Here is a 17,270-nt window from a genome sequence, read left to right on the forward strand (position 1 = left end):
AGAGATGGGCTTGTTCTTCCAGCCTGATAAGTCTCTAACAATGTCATCCTTTAGGGGTGTATAGTAATGTTTAAATAGATTGTCCACTCATGGTGTTAGATGTATCTCTAGGTACTTAAGTTTATGTCTTGCTATAGGAATCAAGTATTTTTCATGTAGGATAGATATATGTTGTGGGGGAGTATTTATGTTCATGAGTTTGGATTTATTTAGGTTAAGGAGGAAGTTAGATACCGTTCCGTATGAATCCAGTTCTTTTAGGAGTTCTGGGATGGATGTTTCGGCCTTAGTCAAAGTAAAGAGCACATCATCCGCATATAGCGCTTGTTTATTCTCTGAGTATCCTACCCTGATACCTGTAATTTTGTCATTGAGCCTAATTTTTTGAGCTGACCTCTATAGAGATAGCGAAAAGCAATGGCAACAGGGGGCATCCCTGCCTTGTCCCATTGCTAATGTAAAAAGTTTCCGAGAGTGTCCCATTAACCCTAACTCGGGGCTGAGTAAAGGGCCATAGCCATATTTAGGAAGGGTGATGGTATGCCCATCTCCCTCATCGCTCTTTGTAGGAAAGGCCAGCTTACCCTATCGAAGGCTTTCTCCGCATCTGTTGCAAACAAGACCATGGGGGTGTTAGAGACCTTCACGTAATTGATCAATTGGATTACTTTGGTGATGTTAGCTCTCGCTTCCCTACCCGGGATAAATCCTACTTGGTCCCTGTCAATCAAATTTGGGAGAATTTTGTTTAACCTATTAGCTAATAACTTGGCCAGGATTTTCATATCTACATTAATTAGGGATATGTGTCTGAAGTTGCCTGGGGTTGTGGCTTGTTTGCCTGGTTTGGCTAAAACCGTTATATGCGCTTCTAATAACGTTCTAGTTAGTGTAGGGTCATCTCTGAGTTTGTTAAATAATTGTAGCATGTGTCCCGATAATACTCCCCCACATTTTTTATAGTAGGCCGATGTGAGACCATCCGGGCCAGGGCTTTTCCCGGAGGGAATATCTTTTATAGCGTGCTGGAGTTCTTCCAGGGAGATTTCAGCCCCCAGGGAATCAGCAGTCTGTTTATCTACTGTTGGCAGTTGTAAGTTTTGGAAATATTGGTTTAAACAGTCTTCAAGTGTGGGATTGTCTTGGGGGGTATTAACTCCCAAGTTGTAAAGCTTATTATAGTAGGAACGGAAAGCTTCCGCTATCGTTTTACTATCTTTGGCTATTTTCCCTTCTGCAGTCCCCAATGAGTGTATGTATGTGTTCAATTGCTTCCTTTTCAGGTTTCTAGCTAGAATTTTTCCCGGCTTATTTCCTCCTTCGTAGTAATACTGTTTGAGGAACATAGCCTTTCGTTGGTAGACTTTGGCCAAATGTTGTTTGAGTTGAAGTCTAGTGTCTAAAATTTCCTTCAGAGTTTGTTCGCTATTTGGGTTTTGTTTGTGGGTTGCTTCTAATGTTGTGATTGATTGTAAAAGTTTGGAATGTTTTTCCCTAGCTGCACGGTTGAGTTTGGACTTTTGTTTGATTAATAAACCTCTTATCACCGTTTTGTGTGCTTCCCATTCTAACTGTCTAGAGGATGAGGAGTGTAAGTTTAAATATTCAGAGATTTCGTTTTGGATTGAGTCAAGGAATATGGGGTCATTCAGTAGTGTATCTTCTAACCTCCAAATTTTGGGGGATATTGGGATATCTGGCCATAGGATTCTACACATAACCGGGGCGTGGTCAGATCAGGTGACAGGGCCAATAGTACAGTCTTCCATGATAGAGAGTCCCTGCGAATCAGTAAATATGTGATCGATTCTCGTATAGCTATTGTGTGGATTTGAGTAGAAAGTGTAATCCCTATCTAGAGGGTGCATAGTTCTCCATATATCGTGGAGTGTGAGACTCTGTATGATGTGTTTAATTATTTTGATTTTCTTAGTGGCAACAAACACTGGAGGTCCCCTTTGAGGAGTCCATGTGTGGCTCAAAGGAGAGATTAAAATCACCCGCTAAGAAGACAACTCCCTGGAAATGGTAAAGAATGAGATTAGCAATTTTTCTATAGAAGCCTATTTGCGTCTGATTAGGGGCGTAAATATTAATCAATGTTATTTGGTGGCCATATAGAGAGCCTTTAATCAAGATATGTCTGCCTGCAGGGTCTTTTTCTACGTGTAATATTTGTATTGGTAGAGTTCTATGAAATAAGATCCCCACTCCCGCTTTTTTGATAGGCCCAGATGAAAAGTGTGCTGTGGGGTATTGTTTGTTGTACCATTTAGGTTCTTTACCCTTCTGGAAGTGGGTTTCCTGTAACATTAGAATGTGACTATTAAGTTTATTAAGGTCTCGGAAAGCGATAGATCATTTCCCTGAGTTATTCAACCCCTTAGCGTTAATAGTAGATATTTGTAGGGAGTGATCTTGAAATTTACTGACTTTAGGAGGCATTTTGGAGCTACTATGCGGATCGGGGAGAAGGGAAAAAAAAAAGGGGGGTTAAGGAGGAATAGATATGAGGGTGAAGAAAGGTTAGAAAAGGACTTTGAGAAGAGGAAGGAGCTTAGGGTGGAAAAAGTATCAAGGTTATATACGTCCTTTAAGTCTAGAATGGAAGATAAACAAGGGGCACCGACATAGTGTGAATCGTTAAAACAACAAATATAAAAGTGATGTGCAAAAAACTACTCACAAGGAAAGTGGCACCTTAAATGAATAAGGTGCGATAAAGCAGGCTGGCATTCAAATTCCAGCAGTCAGTATGCTGGAGGTCTCACCCAGAGGACCTGTGGAATCCAGATAGGCGTCTAGAAAGTAGCACCCACGTTTTTTAGGGCCACTAAGTCTAGATGACTTAGTTATATAACTCTCTGATGTATCCTTTGTGGCAAGAAAAGGAAATGTGGTAACCTCAGTAAAGCAAAGTCAAGATAGGGGTAGTACACCCAAGCACAGTAAACAATAAACATATTTAAATCTCTCGCTGGTATGAAAAACAATTATTTAACTTGTGACAGACAGGGGGGCGAGGGGAGACAGAACCTTGTGGTTAACATACCTAGTGGGGAAGGACACATGGCATAGAGGGCAGGCCGGCCCTTAAACAGGGAAAACTGAGCAAACCTTATAACTAAAACCTTTAAAATTTTAACCGCATACATGTTACATCTTAACATACTTCTGTTTAGTAAGCATATCCAGGATAAATTAAACCTTATGGTTGTAGTTGTATAAGGGGGGGTAAAAATAAGGGAAAGGCGGGAGGGGAGGGGAAGAGGTATGAGGGGGGGTATGGGTGAAGGGAGAATGGTGGCAGCAAGTGGGAGAAGGGTAAGTAAGAGGGGAGGGGAAGGAAGTAGGGGATGGAGAAGAAGAAGTGGGGAGGGAGGTATGAGGGGAGGAGGACTTTCAAGGGAGTACAAGGTTCACATGTCAGATAATACAACAATCGGATATCACAAGTAATTCTATACAACAGTTGGTATTTCAGTATAGGGAAATTAGTTGTCTAAAAATTCTACCTAGCTGGACCTTGTAACTATAACCTTTAAAATTTTAACCACATACATGTTACATCTTGACATACCTCTGTTTAGTAAGCATATCCAGGATAAATTAAACCTTATGGTTGTAGTTGTTTAAGGAGGGGAAAAAATAAGGGAAAGGGGGGAGGGGAAGGGAAGAGGTATGAGGGGGGGTATGGGTGAAGGGAGAATGGTGGCGGCAAGTGGGAGAAGGGTAAGTAAGAGGGGAGGGGAAGGAGGTGGGGGATGGGGAAGAAGAGGTGGGGAGGGAGGTATGAGGGGAGGGGGGCTTTCAAGGGAGTACAAGGTTCACTTGTCAAATAATACAACAATCGGATATCACAAGTAATTCTATACAACAGTTGGTATTTCAGTATAGGGAAATTAGTTGTCTAAAAATTCTACATAGCTGGAATACACAAATGACCCCTCCCTCTTTTAACAAGTAGGAAGGATTTAATATGTCCTTCTAAATATAGTTGGTATGTGGGCTAAGCTTTAGTGGTTGACATCAGCTATTATGAGCTTAGACTTAAAGAAGAGTGGGGCCCTGTTTTAAATAGGGTCATAACTGTTCATATTTCTATTGGAACACAGTCACCTATAATGAAGAAACACATATTCAAGCATTGCAAAACAGACAACAATTTTATCTACTCATCTGGAGGTGGTCTATCCGTGGAGGCAGTGGGTCTTATTGAGTCGCCTCCACGTGGGTGGGGAGGGTCGGGATCAGTGTTGCCCATTATGTCCAGGTCTCTGTAGAACAGTTTTAGGTCGGTTCCTGGCCTGAAAATGAATGATTTATAATTGTGGATCACAATAATGGAAACAGGAAAACCCCAGCGATAAGGGATCTTATGTCTTCGAAGATGTGCAGTTATATGGGAAAGTTCCCTTCTTTTCTGTAGGGTGACCGGGGACAAGTCGGAAAAAAATTGTATTTCCTCCCCTGCGTGTGATATTGGTTGTTTGGCTCTGGCGCTTTTGAGGATATCTTCCTTATCCTTGTAACTTAAAAATTTAATGATGATATCTCTAGGAGGGGCCTTTGGAGGTGGTTTAGGCCTCAGAGCCCTGTGGGCCCTTTCTATTGGAATCTCCTGGGCAGAGGGAGCTTCTTTTATTACCCTAAAAAGGGCCTGCAGGTAGCCTTCAATTGCTGGGGGGTGGACCAATTCAGATATCCCCCTGAACCTGAGATTGCTGCGCCTGCAACGGTTGTCCAAATCCTCCATTTTATCTGTCAAATAAAAGATTTGTTCTGACTGACTCTTCAAATCTTCTTCTTGGTGTTTAACTTTTTCTGTGAAGGTGCCCTATTGCTCTTCTATCTTCAGTACCCTGTTATCCAATGCACTTAGGTCTTTTCTAAGGTCTCCAAATAAGGATCTCATTTCTAGCAATACCCCTTGGATGTCCTCTTTTGATGATAAGTGTTGTATGTCATTTTTTGTGAGATAAGATGTCTGGGGAGCCTCTGTCTGCAACACTTGGGCTGCTGTAGTGATTTGTTTGTTGGCCATATTTTCTCCAGAGGTCGCAGATCTGGATTCCACTGGTTTTAAAAATTGGCTTAGGGGGTTAGAGGGCCCTAATTGACCTGCTTTGTTTTGTTTCTTACAAGGCATCCCCCAAAGCACAGGTACTCATGGGGGGTTTCGCTAAATTTAAAATAAAACTGTTCTGCTTCCCTTGTTATTTCCCTTTCTCTTCTTATTTAAAATGTCCCCTTTTTTTTCTCTTGTTTTTTTTTTTTTTTCCGTGTTGCTGTTAGATCCAGGGCCAGTTATTATTAAAACCCTGTTCCCCCAGGGTGGACCTCTGTAAATGGGCCTATAAGGTGTAATATGAAGTTCAAGAAGTGGTCTTGCAGGGCCCCACGTGGGTGCTAGGCCTCTATAGTAAATGTCCCCTCTTATTGGGAGCCTGGAGTCTAAGCTCCGCGATTTTAGTGTGCTTAGGGGCAGTGTATACCGTCCAGGGCTAATAAAATGTTATAATGAGCTCTGGTATGACTCTTGTGCCCAGCTCTTTTCCCCCGGCCCTCTCCTGAATCTGCCCCCAAGAGTGTCCTCACCTCAATAAGCGGGTATATAGTTGCGTTGGCATCTGTGCTTCCCAGGTCACGTCTGACCCGCGGCTGAGTCCTGGCTGGTGTTTCTATCTAGCCCTTGGTCCGGGCAAGCGGGTTAGTAGGTCCGGTTGTGGAAGTCTCAAGTGAGGCCTTTATCTGCAGTCTGAGTTCCTTTTCAGTCGCGGCTCGCCGGGCCCACAAAGTACCCGCAATCTCTCCTTGCACCTGCCGCTCCAAGCTTTAAATAGTAGCCTGGTGTTCCCCCTCACCCCTGTCACCGTCAGCTATTAATTTTGAGAGGGTAGTGAGGCTATAATCGTTGTTATTACTGGCTTGGGAGATGGGAGCCCTTTCAGTGTGCGGCCATCTCCCTGCGTGGCCAGGCTCCGCCCCCATTCAGATCTTTTTAACCTCCTTTAGGCCGTTTTTTTTATAAGTTGGCTGACCTGTGTTTGCAAAATCTTCTTTCATGGGTAAACAAATGAGGTCTGCTTTAGTTAGTGACCTCAATGTATTTGGCATTAAAGATGAGTCAGAGTCCTATAAGAATAACATAGCCTTTTCAGGTGATATATAGATGATTTGTTGATTATCTGGAAGGGGGATGTAGTGACTTCTAGAGAATTTGTGGACAGTCTAAATGTTAATGAATTGGGGATAAAATTTACCCATGAGATTTCTACTAACAAAATTGATTATCGGGATTTGAGGTTAACTGGACAGAGAACCGGCATGATTACAACTGAAGTGTATAGAAAACCCCTATCTGGTAATTCTTTACTGCATGCAAGGAGTTGTCACTCTCTAAAGGTTTTTGGTACGGTGGCAAAAGGCCAATTCATCAGGGTCAGGAGAAATTGCTCCGGCCTGGAGGAATATGAGGCACATTCTAAGAGCCTGGCTGATCGCCTGACATCCAGATGATATGATACAAAAATGGTACATACCTTGAGAGAACAGGTTAGGAAAGTGAATATACAGAACCTTTTAGGGAATAGAATGCACCCTACAAAAAACACAAAAAATAAGGACAAGACAAAATAATTCAATGGGGTTACTTTTGTAACCAACTACAGCCAACAATTTGAGTCTATCTGTAAGATTGTAAAAAAACATCTCCCCCTACTGGTGGCAGACGATGACCTAGCTAATGTTATAACCAAAGGTTGCAGATTTTCCAACAGGAAAGCAAAAACAATAGGGAATTTTGTATCACCCACCGAACTTCCAAATAGACTTACGCAGACAGGGTCTTGGTTAACACACAAAGGTGTATACAAATGTAGTAACTGTACGTGCAAGGCCTGTGAACATCTTACACCAGGGAAGGAGTTCAAAAGTGAAGTGACAGGCAAAATCTATGAACATAGAGAGGTTTTCAATTGTAGATCATATAATGTGTTGTATTTGCTGACGTGCACGCAGTGTCATGTACAATACACAGGCTTAACAACACGTGAAGTCAGGGAAAGAATTTGTGAACACTTAGGGAACATTAAGGCAGGCAAACTCACTACACCATTGATCCAACACTTTAAGCACAGGCATTCCAGTTCCCTGGAATCTCTGAGATGGACACTAGTTGAGAAAGATAGATCTAAAACTAGAGGTGGGGATCTGGAATATGCCCTTTCAAAAAGGGAAGTTTTTTGGATCTTTAAGTTGTGCACAAGGATGCCACAGGGTTTGAATTCTGAGTTTGACCTAGTGAATTTTTGGTATTAAATTAATAGTTTAGGGTACTCAACCATTACAGAGATAAGAAAAGTGTTCATTAAACTTATTAGATCCATCAGCACATTACTAATTGCATAATTTATGAATGAATATGAATGTGTATATATGCCAGTAAGTGGGGAAAACATATAATAGTAATTTGCACAGTGACATTGTTCATTTATTTATTATATATTTTTATAATTCTTTAATTTTATCTTTCAGGGCTCATATAAAGTTATTGCTATATCACTGAAGTTATCAGATAAGTTACCCAGAACAATCCTTTTAGAGAGCTCATTATATATTTTGCCCCTCTATCCAGACAGAATGTAACAGTACAAAAAGGTTGGAAATGTATCCTATATGACTTAGGTAAAGTATAATGAATGATAAGGAATGGAAATATATAATGGTCCAGTAATTACAGGACATACAAGTTTGAAATTGTAAAACTGTGAAAGGTTGAACAAAGTTTATGAATATGATCAGTGGCATAAGCCTATAATGTTGAATAGACAAATTAGGAAAACTTACCTAATATTTTATACTGTTGTTTAACATTAATGCATGAAGAAACGTGATAAATAAATAAATATTTACTTAATGCGTGAGCTGACCTGTGACGCTGCCGACACATCCAGATGCCTGTGAGAGTACAGTGGAGAAGGAATCGATGTTTGTATTTTAAGGTGCAAAGGAAATAAAAGGTGTTTTTATTGAAGTGGACTCCACGGTTTGTTCATTCCTACTGAATAGATAAAGATTTGTGAGCCTTGTGATACTTTAAGGCAGAAGGGGAATCCCCATCTGTATGGAATATGGAGTTCCTGATCCTGAAGATGTAGAGGGATGAATCTGACTTACCGCCTTTTAGCAAATGTGAGGGGACTAAGATCAGTGTAGATCTGCAGCTGTGCTCCTTCAAATTCAATATGCTGCATTTTCCTGGCAGAGTTAAAAAAACATTCTTTATCTTTATATATTGGGAATTTCAATATGACGTCTCTTGGAGAGTCAGAATCTTCAGGTGGGGGCCTTAGTGCCCCCTATCTAAGGGTAGGCGGGTAGTTGATTCAGCATCTGAGAGGAGATGAAACAATCTCTGGAGGTAGTCATCTAGCTGCTGTGTCTGGATTTGTTCCGGTATACCTCTTATGCAGAGATTATGTCTTCTTCCTCTGTTGTCAAGGTCCTCCACATGGGATTGTAGGTTTTCAATAGTGGTACTTTGCTGATACAGCTGTCTAGCCATGGATTCGAGTTCTCTGTAAGTGTGTTGAGACCCGTCTTCTAAATAAGCCACCCAGTTCATTCAGATCTTTTTAACCTCCTTTAGGCCATCTTTTATCAGTTGGCTGACCTGTGTTAGAAAATTTGCTAAATCTTCTTTAATGGGTAAAGAATTGAGGTCTGCTTTAGTTAATGGCCTCAATGTATTTGGCATTAAAGATGAGTCAGAGTCCTCTGAGTCATTTGCATGGTCCTGGATGTCCGTGACAAGAAAGGGGTGGTATCAATTGGCTTAAAGATTTCTTTCAGAGCTAAAGTTGTATTTTGAGAACCTTTAGGGTGTTTATTCCCTTTTTTGGGCCCTAGGGACCTTTCTGGAAGACATTGTGGACATATGTGTATCTCTTAGGACCTCTTACAAGGAAGTTTGTGTTCTTCTTGTAAGATTCAATATGTGTAAAGGTTGTCACCCTAATGAGGTATCGTGCAGAATAGCGCTGTATTGTTAGAGCAAAAGGCCTCTTGCATTATGCAATTGCTTTTGGTGAACATTTAGCTTTCAATGAGGTGATGTTGGCCTATGATCTTGATACTCCCTTACATCTTGTATTATTGTCAGCAATCAATATGGAGTGGGGTAGAGTGCTCTATTATGCCCAGTCTCTTGTTTGTGTAAATAAGAATTAAAATGTCCAGGTTACATCATAAGTCCCTTATAGTGCCCAGCAAGGGCTGCATGTAGCAGGCAATAAAGAAATAGGCCTCAAATGAGCGTACTGTCTGTAGGTAGAAGAGTGATAGGCCTGGATATAGTGATGTCTCCTTAATGGAGCGACTTACATTTCTCCAGTATACTGCATCAGTAGTAGTGTCTCTCCAAGTTGCGGCATGGTACGCGGGAGATAAGGCCTAAGTGGCGCAGTGGAAAAGTTCCCTCTCATTGGCGGTAATCAGAGATGTGGCTCCCTTTAATTTTTGCTTCTAGTGAGGCCATGATCTGGGCAGGTAATCCTGCTTGTAGCTCTTACATTCAGAGCGGTATTCAACTTTGGATACAGCGGAGCTCAGCCTCGCACGTCCTCCATGTTAGGCTGCTAGCACCACCCCGCAAATATATATTCTAACAGTCACACACATTTATACAAATACACCTTCAAATAGATGCATGTAAATATAAAATCACAAAATTACCAAAACACACTTTGTGTTATATTTGTCCTTATCAGCCAGGGAGCGGTCATTCCCATTAGATTAGCTGTGACATTTCATGTAACGTTTTCAATGCAGCTGAATATGTTTTAATATGTTAAATAAGTGAAACATAAACTTTCATAATTCAGATAGGGCATGTAATTTTAAACATGTCGGGGGCTGGTGGTTTAGAGGTTAATAGGAGGGTAATAGGAGGTTAATAGGTTTATTTAGTGGTAGTGATGTGGGAGGCCAGAGGTTTAGAGGTTAATAGTTTTATTTAGTGGCTGTGATGTCGGGGAGTGGAGGAATAGGGGTTAATATATTTATTATAGTGTGGGCAATGTTGGGGTGTGGGGGAATAGGGGTAAATAACTTAAGTTTAGTGGCAACGATGTCAGGGAGCGGCGGAATAGGGGTTAATAAATTTTATTAGTGGGGCAATGTCGGGAGCAGCAGATAAGGGGTAAATAACTTTAATATAGTATTTGTGATGCGGGAGGGCCTCGGTATAGGGGTTAATAGGTAGTTTATGGGTGTTTAGTGTACTTTGTAACACTTTAGTTATGTTATGAGTTTTTTGTAATAGTTTTGTTGTGTAAAACTCATAACTACTGTTCTCAGATGGCGGTATGGATCTTTTTGTTATAGGGTGTAACTCAATTTTATTAGCCTCATTGCAAAACTTGTAATACCAGCGCTATGAGAATCCCATTAAAAAACGTAATTTTTTCGAGTGCGGAACTGACGTTGCGTTACAGGCTAAAAGGCTTGCAGTACATCTATACCGACAAGACTAGTAATGGCTGCGTTTATGTTTTAACGCTGAAATTACCATTTTTTCAGCGTTAAAACACGAACGCAAAACTTGTAATCTACCTGATTGTTACCTATGAGTCAGCACTAAAATGCAAGTTTGTCAAAAGAACTGAAATAAGGGGGTAGTCTGCAGAGGCTTAGATACAGGGTAATTACAGAGGTAAAAAGTATATTAATATAACTGTGTTGGTTATGCAAAACCGGGGAATGGGTAATAAAGGGATTATCTATCTTTTTAAACAATAACAATTCTGATATAGACTGTCCCTTTAAAGGCATATCATTGGCAACCAATTCTGCCGTCAGAGATGTCCCCCCCATAAGCCAGTATGCAACGTATACCGACATATGCAACATGTATTTCCTGCAATTTTAACTTTAAGTTTATCAGGTTTCGCTTATATTTTTTTAGGTAAAAAAGTTTTTTACTATGTACAAATTACTTTTTTGGAATTCATTATATATACAAGTCCTGCTAACCTCTGTATATTCTAGCTAGATTATTAACCCTTTAGGTTAATGAAAAAACTGAATACTGAATATAAGTTTTATCTTCTTATTGATTAGAGTAGCAAATTATCCTAATACTTTGGCCCATATTTATCAAGCTCCGTATGGAGCTTGAAGGGCCGTGTTTCTGGCGAGTCTTCAGACTCGCCAGAAACAGCAGTTATGAAGCAGCAGTCACAAAGACTGCTGCTCCATAACCTGTCCGCCTGCTCTGAGCAGGCGGACAGACATCACCGTAAATGAACCTGATCGAGTACGATTGGGTTGATTGACACCCCCCTGCTGGCAGCCGATTGGCCGCTAGTCAGCTCTTGTGAGCTGCTGGTGCAATGCTGAATACGGAGAGCGTATTGCTCTCCGTATTCAGTGAGGTCTGGCGGACCTGATCCGCACTGTCAGATCAGGTCCGCCAGACCTTGATAAATAGAGGCCTATATAATGATCACATTTTAGATCAGACGCACACTTAAAAAAAAGATCTATGTAAAAGATGAATTAAGAAAGAAACTTTGATTTGCAATTATATTGAACAATGCAATGCCTTTAAAATATTTTTCTGTTTGCTAATAATATTTTACATCATTAGTCTGTCTATTTACTGAATTATAAACAAAAAAGGATAAAAAAAAAAGTTATGTTAGAATTAGAAATGCAGTGTCAGAGAGGCAAATTGAAAAGCTTTAAAAAAAAGTTAGATTGTTGGCTGAGTAGATTGTGCTTTGGGAAAAAAAAACAGTAGCAAACTGCAACAGAAATAACATTTTGCTTGGCGTGATCTGCTGCTTTCATAACGCTACCAATAATCCCTTTGGCTATCCCATCCAGGTGTCTCACAATGCCCTCGGCCATCTTTAAAATTGCCGACTCAGCCAGCCCCCCCCCCAAAAACTTTCCTGCTCTGAATAACATATCTGTAAACAAATTCTCCTTGTCAGCGCTTGTTTCAACTCTTTTCCTCTCAAAAATAAAATTGAAAGGAATAAAAAAAATGGCAAATGTTTCAATTATTTAAACGCCTAAATGCTCAAGACAATTGTAACCCTTGTACATATAATGTTTATGATTCATTTTCCAATGTTAACTCAGAGAACCTAAATAAAACTTATTTTAAAAATATTATGGTCGGCGTTTAACTACAATGGGCTAGATTACGAGTGATGCGTCATCGTTTGCATGAGAACGATAGCTTCTTTAGTGTGTCGTAAATAGCGCATGTGTTACAAGTTGAAAGTAAACATGTTTTATGCTCGTCGGATTAGCATGACTTTAGAACTAGCGTAACGGCTAGAGCAAGAAAAAATATACATATTATAAAAAATATAGATATATTCTATGGATTATTTAGAAGTTTTTACAGAATGTATAATAATTTTTAATAATTATTATTAATATTTTTTAATATTTAATATTTCAAAAGCGCATTGAAGTTAGCAATTCTTTATGTGCGCTTACACTACAGCGCATTACACCTAAATTGCAAACACCAATGCATATTTTACATTAACGCAATAATGTAATTTGTATTATTAAATAGATATACAGGTATATATATATATATATATATATATATATTTTACAATAATAAAACCCGGCTTGTACGGGTGATATGGTGGTGTTGAGCTCCATACCTCACCCAAATACAAGCAGTGTTTTGACGTGCTCATGCACGATTTCCCCATAGACATCAATGGGGAGAGTAGGCTGAAAAAAAGTTTTACACCTGCAAAAAAGCAGCGTAAAGCTCTGTAACGCAGCCCTATTGATTCCTATGAGGAAACAAATATGTTTACACCTAACACCCTAACATGAACCCCAAGTCTAAACACCCCTAACCTTACACTTATTAACCCCTAATCTGCCGCCCCCAACATCGACGACACCTGCATTATACTTATTAACGCCTAATCTGCCGCTCCAGACATCGCCGACACCTACATTATACTTATTAACCCCTAATCTCCTGCTCCATAATGTCACCGCAACCTACCTACATTTTTTAACCCCTAATCTGCCGCCCCCAACATCGCCGCCACTATACTAAAGTTATTAACCCCTAAACCTAAGTCTAACCCTAACCCTAACACCCCCTAACTTAAATATAATTAAATAAATCTAAAGAAAACCTACTATTAATAACTAAATAATTCCTATTTAAAACTAAATACTTACCTGTAAAATAAACCCTAAGGTAGCTACAATATAACTAATACTTACATTGTATCTAGCTTAGGGTTTATTTTTATTTTACAGGCAAGTTTGTATTTATTTTAACTAGGTAGAATAGTTACTAAATAGTTATTAACTATTTACTAACTACCTAGCTAAAATAAATACAAATTTACCTGTAAAATAAAACCTAACCTGTCTTACACTAACACCTAACCTTACACTACAATTAAATAAATTACATAAATGAAATAGAATTAACTAAATTAAATACAAATACCTAAATTACAAAACAAATAAAACACTAAATTACACAAAATAAAAAACAAATTACAAGATATTTAAGATATTTACACTTAATCTAATAGCCCTATCAAAATAAAAAAGCCTCCCCCCAAAATAAAAAAACCCCTAGCCTAAACTACCAATAGCCCTTAAAAGGGCCTTTTGTGGGGCATTGCCTCAAAGAAATCATCTCTTTTACCTGTAAAAAAAAATATACAAACAACCCCCCCAACAGTAAAACCCACCACCCACACAACCAACCCCCCAAATAAAACCCTAATTAAAAAAACCTAAGCTCCCCATTGCCCTGAAAAAGGCATTTGGATGGGCATTGCCCTTAAAAGGGCATTTAGCTCTATTGCTGCCCGAACCCTAATCTAAAACTAAAATCCACCCAATAAACCCTTAAAAAAAACTAACACTAACCCCTGAAGATCCACTTACAGTTTTGAAAAGCTGACATCCATCGTCAATGAAGCCGGGAGAAGTCCTCAACGAAGCCGGGAGAAGTCCTCAACGAAGCCGGGAGAAGTGGTCCTCCAGACGGGTAGAAGTCTTCATCCAGACAGCATCTTCTATCTTAATCCATCCGGTGCGGAGCATCAGCCAATAGGATTTTTTCAACCTTAATTCTGATTGGCTGATAGAATTCTATCAGCCACTCGGAATCTAAGGGACGCCATCTTGGATGACATCACTTAGAGGAACCTTCATTCGTCAGGAGTTGTCGGAAGAAGAGGATGCTCCACACCGGATGTCTTGAAGATGGACCCGCTCCGTGCCGGATTGATGAAGATAGAAGATGCCGTCTGGATAGAGACTTCTGCCCGTCTGGAGGACCACTTCTCCCGGCTTGGATGAAGACTTCTCCTGGCTTCGTTGAGGACTTCTCCCGGCTTCATTGAGGACTTCTCCCGGCTCCGTTGATGATGGATGTCGGCTCTTCAAAAAAGTGGATCTTCAGGGGTTAGTGTTAGGTTATTTTAAGGGTTTATTGGGTGGGTTTTAGTTTTAGATTAGGGTTTGGGCAGCAATAGAGCTAAATGCCCTTTTAAGGGCAATGCCCATCAAAATGCCCTTTTCAGGGCAATGGGGAGCTCAGGTTTTTTTTAGTTAGGGTTTTATTTGGGGGGTTGGTTGTGTGGGTGGTGTTTTTTACTGTTTGGGGGGTTGTTTGTATATTTTTTTTACAGGTAAAAGAGCTGATTTCTTGCCCCGCAAAAGGCCCTTTTAAGGGCTATTGGTAGTTTAGTTTAGGCTAGGGTTTTTTTTATTTTGGGGGGCTTTTTTATTTTGATAGGGTTATTAGATTAGGTCTAATTAGTTTAAATATCTTGTAATATGTTTTATTTTGTGTAATTTAGTGGGTTTTTTTTTGTAATTTAGGTATTTGTATTTAATTTAGTTAATTGTATTTAATTTATGTATTTATTTAATTGTAGTATAAGGTTAGGTGTTAGTGTAAGACAGGTTAGGTTTTATTTTACAAGTACATTTGTATTTATTTCAGCTAGGTAGTTAGTAAATATTTAATAACTATTTAGTAACTATTCTACCTAGTTAAAATAAATACAAACTTGCCTGTAAAATAAAAATAAACCCTAAGCTAGAAACAATGTAACTATTAGTTATATTGTAGCTAGCTTAGGGTTTATTTTACAGGTAAGTATTTAGATTTAAATAGGAATTATTTAGTTATTAATAGCAGGTTTTCTTTAGATTTATTTTAATTATATTTAAGTTAGGGGGTGTTAGGGTTAGGGTTAGACTTAGGTTTAGGGGTTAATAGCTTTAGTATAGTGGCGGCGACATTGGGGACGGCAGATTAGGGGTTAATAAATTAGGTAGGTTGCAGCGATGTTAGGGGTGGCAGATTAGGGGTTAATAATATTTAACTAGTGTTTGCGAGGCGGGAGTGCGGCAGTTAATATGTTTATTCTAGTGGCGGCGATGCCTGAAGCGGCAGATTAAGGGTTAATCATTTTATTTTAGTGTTTGCGATGCGGGAGAGCCTCGGTTTAGGGGTTAATAGGTAGTTTATGGGTGTTAGTGCACTTTTTAGCACTTTAGTTATGAGTTTTATGCTACAGCTCTGTAGTGTAAAACTCATAACTACTGGCTTTAGAAAGCGTTACGAATCTTGCGGGATAGGCTGTACCACTCAATTTTTGGCCTAAAATAAAAAGCTTTTAATACCAGCGCTATGGAAGTCCCAAGACTCGTAATAGCAGCGGTAGTGTAAAAGCAGCGTTATGAGTCTTTTTTACTCATACCGCAAAACTCGTAATCTAGCCGATAGTTTTTAAACAATAAAAAATCGGGATAAGACTGTCCCTTTAAAGAGCAACACACAAAGATCTAGATTTTCACAAATCTTTTTTGAGTTGCACTTTAACACTAATATATCCTGCTTTGAAAATAACCGAATGCTGCTACCCTACAGCCATATTTGGAATTAATTTGACAAATGAATATCTGAATAACACATTTTGCACATACCTCGTAGCTTGCATTTCCTGCAGCATATTATTATATAAACATTTTGTGCATTAGTGAGTTATTGCATTGGTTGGACCCTAACTCTTTAATCATTGGTTGTCAGTGTTGCTTTTCAATTAGGGCTAGATGGTATTGGTTCCCAGGTTCCATCCTTTTCTAATTGAAAGCAGCCTCTTTTACTAAGTTACATTATTTCAGTAGTTCTTTTATCTCAGTTTTGCATCTCAAACACAGCTTCTTTGTCTTTAGCGTATTTGTTTATTCTGTGCTGCATTGTTGGTAGAAACACTTTGTAAAGTAACGTAATATATTTTCCATTATGTTTTTACAGTAAGTCATATTTTCTATGTCTAGTCAGTGGGTAGCATTGCTATTTATGCAGTTTGATTATACATTCCATATTCACTTTATATTTGTATTCCGTTTATATGGGCTGTGTATTCTTTACTTGCACTGTGTGGTTGCATAGCAACCACTTTTTGGCTAATCTTTGCTTTTGAAATTAATTGGTTGTAAAACCTTGCTATTCCATTTGTGGGTTCTTTCTCTGCAATGAGCAGGGCCGGCGCAAGATATTGTGCTGCTTGGGTCTGAGAATGCAATGACGCCCCACCAATAGTAACTTTACTGATCAGCATATCAACCTACCACTGACCACTGACCTTACTAAGCCTGCCTACCTGCATGCAACCAATGTTTATGCACAATTGTGTAATAAGGAAGTTATGTAAGAGATGCACTTGTTCCAACTTGAATGTTGCCCCCCACCAGTTCTGTGTCTTTGTGCATAATGAGGTGATGCTACTGGGAGCCTGCAACTTCCCCCACCGAGACAGAGGACAGGAGTGGTCTGGGTCTGACAGTGACTGACTGAGTCACTGAAGTGCTGGTCCTTGTCATTTGCTGCCTGGATCCGTTGGACCCACTTAGTCCATTGGTTGAGCCTACCCTGGCAATGAGTTACAATTTTTTGTGACTACATATATTACCAGTGAAGTGATAAATTTACTACTTCACTAACAGTTAAAGGGACATTAAACTGCTGGGTACAAATACGGTAACATGGTTACTATTCCATATGTTAGTGCTTTTCCTCCAGTACCTGCAGCTTTCTTTAAAGCTGTTGCCTTATTTTAACCCATTACATAAACTAGTTGGTAAAGGTCTGAGTTGCAGAAATGCAACTGTAGTTGTACCCAACAGTTTAATGTCCCTTTAAATTTAGGGGAAAGTAAAATGCTGCAACCTCTTACTAG

The sequence above is a fragment of the Bombina bombina genome, chromosome 3, assembly GCF_027579735.1.
Source record: "Bombina bombina isolate aBomBom1 chromosome 3, aBomBom1.pri, whole genome shotgun sequence".
Taxonomy (NCBI): Eukaryota; Metazoa; Chordata; class Amphibia; order Anura; family Bombinatoridae; genus Bombina; species Bombina bombina.